Source organism: Sinocyclocheilus rhinocerous, unplaced genomic scaffold, assembly GCF_001515625.1.
Source record: "Sinocyclocheilus rhinocerous isolate Xijiao unplaced genomic scaffold, SAMN03320098_v1.1 scaffold580, whole genome shotgun sequence".
Taxonomy (NCBI): domain Eukaryota; kingdom Metazoa; phylum Chordata; class Actinopteri; order Cypriniformes; family Cyprinidae; genus Sinocyclocheilus; species Sinocyclocheilus rhinocerous.
Genome location: NW_015670982.1, coordinates 1562222 through 1571042, shown reverse-complemented (window position 1 = coordinate 1571042; position 8821 = coordinate 1562222). Strand labels below are relative to the sequence as shown.

The window sequence follows — 8821 nt, the reverse complement described above, 5'->3', positions numbered from 1 at the left end:
CCTGCAGACGCGGCGAGTATACTCTCTAAGCGCTGTTTCGTTATGCTTTCAGTTTCGTTTGCCGTTTGATGTTTCTCATATGCAACAGAAATCGCAGCGCTTATGAGTTGACCAACGCGTTGGTCGCGCCAGTGCGACCGCACACAAAATTTAGTCGCACAGGCAGAAAAAAAGGTCGCAGTCTGGAGCCCTGCTGTATCATCTAAAGCAGGGGTGTCCAAACTTTTCCTAAAGAGGGCCGGATTCGACGATGTGGAAACACTGGGGGGCCGGATGCTTCTACCTATATATATATATATAATGTATGTGTGATGTTGAGTTGACAGTAGCTTGTGTTTTGTTGAGGACAAAAATCTGCAAATATCTTGTTTTTAAAGCTTTAATAATTATAACATAGAATGGCTTTATGGTATTTAATCTATTAACACATGAAAGCACAAACTGCATCAAAAATGTCTGTAATTTGGCCTGTATTTCATAACGCCCTTACGTTACATTAAATTGGCCTATATGTCTACATTAATTATATAAGAAGATTCTGTATAAATATGCAACATTTCTGCCACAATACCACAGTTACGGTTACTACAGTAAATCAAAATGTTGGTGATTTGTGGATTGAAAAGTATTCTTACTGCATTGTTGTCGCACAATGTTTTTCCTATTTTCCGCGTTAGTGTTGTTGAGAATGTCAGCGCTGTTTCATCTGCCTTTGACATATGTGGTTTGTATGGAAACCTCTGCTCCAAACTCAAACGCTTCTCACAGCGCTGTTTAGTGGTCTCGTGATCGAGATCAGTCAGCGCGTAAACGCATTTGTTCTGAGCTCGCGCTACGCTGACTTTAGGCAGAGCTAAAAACGGTCCGTGCAGCGCGGTTCAAACGAGTCGCGCTCTTCCACTTTTGACGCGTTTAGGAATTCGTGTGCGCTAAACAAATGAGAGCGCATATGAGTTATCAAATTGATATCACTCGCGTTTTACTGCTACATCTGGTCTAAAATGTAGTGCTGCCATCTTGTGTTGACATTTTGAAACTGCATAGGCCTATTTTGTAAATTATGCTTGGCGGGCCATACATAACAGACTATTAAGACAGCTGCGGGCCGCTTAAAATTCATCCACGGGCCGCATTTGGCCCGCGGGCCGTAGTTTGGACACCCCTGGTCTAAATGTTTCCATGTTCAGGTAGAATTGAGTTTAAAGCCTTTTCAGAACAAACATTCCGCTGGTGTTCTTTTAGATATTTCTGGAGGTTGAAGGATTGATGAATGCCTTCAGATGCGGCACACTGAGAGAAAGCTGTATGAGGGGTCGTGGTACGCAGGTTTGGGTATTAAGGAGAAGGGTGGGGGTGTCTGTCTGGCTTTTTAAAGCTGCATGCTAGCAGTAATCTCCCCAAAGGCCTGACCCGTCTGCCAGTGTGGTTGCCGTAATGGTCACGTGATGCAGTTCATGTGGGGTGAGTCCTTCTGCTAGTCAATCTGGGCGTAAGACCAGCGCCACTCCACAGGGGTTAAGACGTACTCTTATATTCTCTGATGAGATTCAATCCCTTTGAACTTCAGAAGAATATTTCAAGTATGTTTTCGTGGGCACAATAAATATTTGCCTGAAAGATGCCAAGCTATGACTCATTTTGCAATTTAAAAAGAAACAAAAACAGTATTTAAAACAATGTTAATGACTTTTTCGATATATACCCTTACCTATGAAAATTTGAATGAAAATTGGCAAAAAAAAGAGTCATTTGTTTAAAATCTTTCCTGGGTTAATTCAAAACCATAATGAAAAAGATTAAAAGATAACATCATAATTATTTATGGAACCCTTACTTATGAAAGCCATAAAAACAGACAATTAATCGTGATAATCGGCATAAATCGCCAAAGCCCTAAAACAGACAATTAATCGCAATAACCGTGACTATTTTTAGACAATTAATCGTCAGCCAAATTCCATAACCGTGACAGCCCTATATAGAGCATGAAACAGACGACTTGTGGACCAGTTTACAGGTAAGATCTTGATATCTTTGGGCTGCTGTAGTAGGGTGGGGCTCTTAAAGTCTGCATGCAACGAGAGGCTTCCACTGTGTGGGTGGCTAAGTGAGCAATCTAAAGGAATTTTGTAAAGAAAACGTGGTTTTCATCCTCAGTGAATTACAAAGACGTACAAAGTGCCAATTAGTCATGTCTGACATGGTAAAAGTCTGTTTGCTAACAGCGGAGGCCAGGTTCACGGTAACCTCATTAACATTGCTCAACGGCTCTTCCAATTGGCTGAGGATAAGCTGGAGTGTGCATCTGATAGGGCAAAGGAAAAGGGCGATTACTTCATTCCTACAAGAGATAAAACACGCGACTGAGAAACGTGATATATGTAAACACGGCATGAGCACACGGGCCAAATACAGTACATCGACACTGATGTTTCAGGTGCTTTGTGAGAACATCAAGCATGACGGTTACGGTCTGCTATGATCTTGTTAAGATAGCTTTAAATGCCAATGAAAGGAAAGGCTCCGATGTTATGTCTGTGAAGCAAGTCATATATATCAAGTGATTTTTCTTATGGGTAGTTTTAAACAATGCAATTATGTTTCCCTCCCTCTGGCCATTTTCTATTAGCCTGGTGTTTCAGACTAAATGATCATGCAACAAAACCGTTCTGCACTTTTGTCTCAGCACCCTCTATAAAGACAACAATAATTGCCTTGGTGACAATGTATTATTGCCCTTTTTAAAAGAATGGATCTGTTCATTTATTCATGAATCATATTACTTTAGGCTGAGAACAGAGTGTACTAGGGTTAAAACTGTGGTGTAGGAGGGCAGAGAGGAACAAGCATAGACTTGTGATGCCTCTTTATTAAAAGCTGATCCAAACTGTTTCGGGCAACTGTCTTTCTCATTTACAGGATTTTCTGTATATATTATATAAATTTCATATGTATTTATAGAGTTCTTTCACTTGATACAGTATAATCAAATAATCAAAATACATTCCTATGTGTTCAGTTTCTACCAATGCAAGTATCAATGTTTTTAGCATTGTAAAAAGTCTTGACAATTGTGCTTTGGACTGATCAGAAGGACTAAGACTTCTCAACTGAAATATGCATAATTGGACAGCCCAATCTAGATATATGGCCCAGATGTACACCACTGCTCAAAAGCTTGGGGTTGGTAATGTTTTTGAAAGAAAAACTTTTTTTTTTTTTTATGCTTACCAAAGCTGCATTTCATACAGTAAAAACAGTAATATTGTGAAATATTATTACAACTTTAAATAAAGGTTTTCTATTTTAATACGTTTTAAAATGTAATTTATTCCTGTGATGCAAAGCAGAATTTTCAGCAGCCATTACTCCAGTCTACTGAGCAACATGAGCATACAGAAATCATTCTAATATGCTTATTTGCTGCTCAAAAAATATTTCTTACTATTATCAATGTTGAAAATATTGCTGCTAAATATTTTTTGTGAAAATTGCTACATTTTTTCAGAATTCTTTGATGAATAGAAAGTTCCAAATAACAGCATTTATTTGAAATATAATATAAACATCTTTACTGTAATTTCGGATTAATTTAATGCATCCTTGCTCAGTAAAAGTATTAATTTCTGGAAAAAAAATATATAAATATAGAATATTCTGAGAAAAAGGAAGTGTACAAAGCATTGTGTAAAAGAGGTGAAAATTAATGATAATTAATAACCTCTTGATTATTCAGATGTGGAGCAGACTGCAGCTGATGTTTGTTCAGGAGTTTCTTTCAACCACAACACCATTATGGGAAAACAGATTGCAAATGCTTTTTTTCTTCTCAGAATCAGAATTTCAAAATATGGGTTGATCAAGGAATTAGTTGTGAACACTACAATACGGATTGGGGTTTGTTGTCATTGGGGCGGAGTAAACAGAATTATAATGAATGCAAAAATGATTTTTTTTTTTTGCAAATACATCTAACAAGACCTTCTAAAGGTCAACACCATAAACCTAGTGGATATTACCCTGTATGCCATTCATTAGCTCTCAATCTATGACCCCCCCCGTCATAGTCTTCTGGGTTACTTTAACCACAGGCAGTGTGTCACATCATAAAACTTACGGTAATTTTATTACTGACTGTCAAAAAATGTATTGTAATAAAATGGGAATAAGAATGTGAATTTCATAATTTAACAGCTGTATCTCTCTAAAAAGCTAAAAAGCTCAAAAAAGTCATTTTTGGGGGGTTCTCTGTTGCTCCCTTTTTGTTGTGTATTTTTCAGTTCTTGTGATTTGATTTATTTTATGTTGTAGTTGTATAAATGTTAACAGGGTAAAGTGTTAAATGTATAGATAAATGAATAAATAAATTAAATTATGGATCACTGTATCTAATAGTAATGATCTAATAATCAGTGACGATGAAGCAATGATAAAGTGATTCCGTAAGATCTACTGAAGGGTCTTCCTAGTGTTTTCCATTGTAAATAGTGCAGTTTTAAGTACATGGGACATCCTGGTTGCATTTTTTTTTTTTTTGCTTACCAAAGCTGCATTTCATACAGTAAAAACAGTAATATTGTGAAATATTATTACAACTTTAAATAAAGGTTTTCTATTTTAATACGTTTTAAAATGTAATTTATTCCTGTGATGCAAAGCAGAATTTTCAGCAGCCATTACTCCAGTCTACTGAGCAACATGAGCATACAGAAATCATTCTAATATGCTTATTTGCTGCTCAAAAAATATTTCTTACTATTATCAATGTTGAAAATATTGCTGCTAAATATTTTTTGTGAAAATTGCTACATTTTTTCAGAATTCTTTGATGAATAGAAAGTTCCAAATAACAGCATTTATTTGAAATATAATATAAACATCTTTACTGTAATTTCGGATTAATTTAATGCATCCTTGCTCAGTAAAAGTATTAATTTCTGGAAAAAAAATATATAAATATAGAATATTCTGAGAAAAAGGAAGTGTACAAAGCATTGTGTAAAAGAGGTGAAAATTAATGATAATTAATAACCTCTTGATTATTCAGATGTGGAGCAGACTGCAGCTGATGTTTGTTCAGGAGTTTCTTTCAACCACAACACCATTATGGGAAAACAGATTGCAAATGCTTTTTTTCTTCTCAGAATCAGAATTTCAAAATATGGGTTGATCAAGGAATTAGTTGTGAACACTACGATACGGATTGGGGTTTGTTGTTATTGGGGCGGAGTAAACAGAATTATAATGAATGCAAAAATGATTTTTTTTTTTTGCAAATACATCTAACAAGACCTTCTAAAGGTCAACACCATAAACCTAGTGGATATTACCCTGTATGCCATTCATTAGCTCTCAATCTATGACCCCCCCCGTCATAGTCTTCTGGGTTACTTTAACCACAGGCAGTGTGTCACATCATAAAACTTACGGTAATTTTATTACTGACTGTCAAAAAATGTATTGTAATAAAATGGGAATAAGAATGTGAATTTCATAATTTAACAGCTGTATCTCTCTAAAAAGCTAAAAAGCTCAAAAAAGTCATTTTTGGGGGGTTCTCTGTTGCTCCCTTTTTGTTGTGTATTTTTCAGTTCTTGTGATTTGATTTATTTTATGTTGTAGTTGTATAAATGTTAACAGGGTAAAGTGTTAAATGTATAGATAAATGAATAAATAAATTAAATTATGGATCACTGTATCTAATAGTAATGATCTAATAATCAGTGACGATGAAGCAATGATAAAGTGATTCCGTAAGATCTACTGAAGGGTCTTCCTAGTGTTTTCCATTGTAAATAGTGCAGTTTTAAGTACATGGGACATCCTGGTTGCATTTTTTTTTTTTTTTAAACATGCTATGTTTTGATTGTAGACTTGGACGGAACAACAATTAGGAAGGAGAGTCCTTGTTACAATCTAATCTGTGGGCTTGGGTTAGTCTGAAACCAAGACGAGACAAATTATTCTGCTATCACAGTGAGCCTGTTGTTAACTTATGTTCCAGTTAATACTATGCATGTTATCACACGTAACATACATTGATGACTACTCACTAATCACTTCCTTTATCATACTATCTGAGTAATAAATCACCTACTGAAACCAATTACATGTTCTAATTAATGACCAACAGCTCAAAAATGCCAGGATTGGACTTTTTAGGAGCTTCTGTACATTTTAAAAATACATTCATAAAGTGTTATTTAGTATACAGTGTCTATGTAAGGGATAATCAACGGTTTGCAGTGCATTAAAAGATTTTAAATGGACGACGTGGAGGCAAAGAACCTCCAACCTGGTTGCCTCCATGAAGTGCATTTCAAAACCTTTAAGGCACGGCAAGCCATTGATTATCCCACTTATTCCATGGTCATTTGCCAAGTTATAGACAAGTTAAAACTAGTATTGCTCTTTGCAGCGCAATATTTGACCGAATGGGTAAAAATGACGGTTATTTTCGTCAGTTACGGCTCGTTAGCTCTAGCATTCTGCCCGCTTCAAATCAGACACAGAGATGAAATAGTGCAGTTAGATCACATTTATTTGAATGAATTATAGCATTTATTTGAATTAATTATCGATTGTTTGATTGAGAGAGAAAGATGCATATGTGTGTCTCTCTCTACAAACAATTTGTGGGTTTAGTTACTTAAACAGAGATTTTACCTCCTCGTTGCGTGCATACCTGCCAGCCAATCAGAATCGAGTATTCAGACAGACCATGAAATAAAAAAATAATAATAATACATTTTCTTCTTTTGAAGTTTTCATGTTTTATTCTTTTATACTATTAAACCACAAAATATTAAATTTGTATTTTGATCACAAAAAGATAAAAACGAATTGCTTATGTACAGTAATTAAAGACTAAATAACCGTTTGCATAATCACTCAAGTCGGTATTTAGCATATGCAGCAGTAATTCACAGCATTTCCTGCTGTGTGTGTTTTTTTTTTTATTATCTTCTGTTGCTTGGAGTGTTATTTTTGTTTCAACGTCCAAGTTTTGACACAGTACTGACTCACCAGTGATGATTTGCATGTCATTTTAAAGGGAATGACTACTTATGAATCTCTTTATATTATACTTCATATTCACAATTACTTTATATCACTTTATAGAGATCTGATTGCACTTTTAAGGCATATTCAAGAGGGACAAAATAGGTGACACCATCTTAAAATTTAACTGTCAACATTAAAAGTTACTTTTTTTTTTTTGGTCTTGCAAACTGCCTACAGCTCTAATCTTTATCACAGTTAGATTAGAATAAATGCATGTAAAGCATGAAGCTGGACTTTCTAAAGCACTGTTTTAGATGAAAGCTGATTCTTGAATGTTTTTGTTACAGTCTGCAGTACTTTCTGCTATTTTTGAAACCACACAACTGACCTTCTGAACTAACAAAAACGCTGCTGAAGTTACTGAATATCTGTAAAAGCAAACATAACACGATGATTTAAAGAGGGGACAAAACAGAAATAGACATTGTGCCGAGTTAAATGTAAATGTGGTTCTCGGTCTTATATCTAACTGCTTTAATATTTCAAAATGCTTTCCAAACTCTAGGGAGATTTTTCTCTCGCCATTTGAAGAGCTCTGGCCCTGAGCTTACCATATATGCATATGCAAATAGAACAGATTTTGAATGAAACAGAAAACTGAAAGGCAGCTACGATTAGAACACACTCTGTGTACCACAGTTTAAAATGCTATAGGCAGTTTAAAAACAACCTTTTCAGTGGGAATTACTAGCTTCATAATTTTCTGAAAATTATGTTATCATTTACTCACTCTCATGTTGTTCCAAATGCATGATTTTTTTTTCTTCCATGCAATGCAAAAGGAGACATTTCAAGAACTGTACACAATATTTTATCATATTTTTGTGTGAGAAACAGAAATTCAAGATAATCTTCCCCTCCAGTGAGCTATTATGAATGGATCATTGAGTAACCAGATTAGTCATATTCATGAACAAATCAGTTTTGTGAACTAAATGAACATAATGACTTAAAACATCCTGTTTAAAATAAACAACTGCTTCACAAATCACTAAATCATCTCTCTACTTCTTCTACAGACTGCTTTTCTCATGAACACGCCAAAGAAAACTAGGCATATGGACAACATTTCTGATACTTTTATTGGGTTTTTCGTCCTTTTTTTAAGCTTGAAAGCTTTAGTTCCCTTTCAATCTTGCATAAAAGGACCAACGCAGTATACATTTTTTTTTTAATTTCTCTTTTTATGTTCATCAGAAAAAAAAAAGTGTAATGAGTTTGGAACAACATGAGCATGGGGGATGCATGTATGGATGGATGAATTGCAAAATATATGTGACTGACTGCTGCTTCTGCATCAGGTTTGCCCTTGCTTTTGTAGCACTTGCTTTTGGAGGCCATGTGAAAGAAAGAAAGGTACTATGTGTGTGTGTTTCTGCATTCTTGTCAAAAGAGTGAAATCACAGCACCTCTTCAGAGATCTGACTGCTGTGCGTCGTCTGTCTTTCCAGGTCTCTCCTAAGCAGTGTGTTCTGTTTCTCCAGCTGCAGAACCCTGCGTGCCAAGTGAACACTACACACACACACACACACACACACACACACACACATTCAGAAACCTATGATTAGAGTCACGCAGACATGAAAACAGTCAGTAAACACAAAGATGAGCTTCTGGTTTTCAAAGACAAATGACCTCCTCAGACTTCACCTTTGTTTCAGTCTTCTCTTGGCAGTTGTTGGAATGTTGGCACCATAACCATATGAAAACAGCACCCTCTCTGCCTCATCTTCATTTTCCACTACAAAAAAAGGAG

The 8821-nt window shown here is 35.6% G+C and overlaps 1 protein-coding gene across 1 annotated transcript in view; it reads right to left on the bottom strand.

The window, feature by feature from the left end:
- Positions 1-8821, bottom strand: part of pibf1 (progesterone immunomodulatory binding factor 1) — a 44251-nt gene that overhangs the window by 14360 nt on the left and 21070 nt on the right. The gene's annotated exons all lie outside the window — the stretch shown is intronic.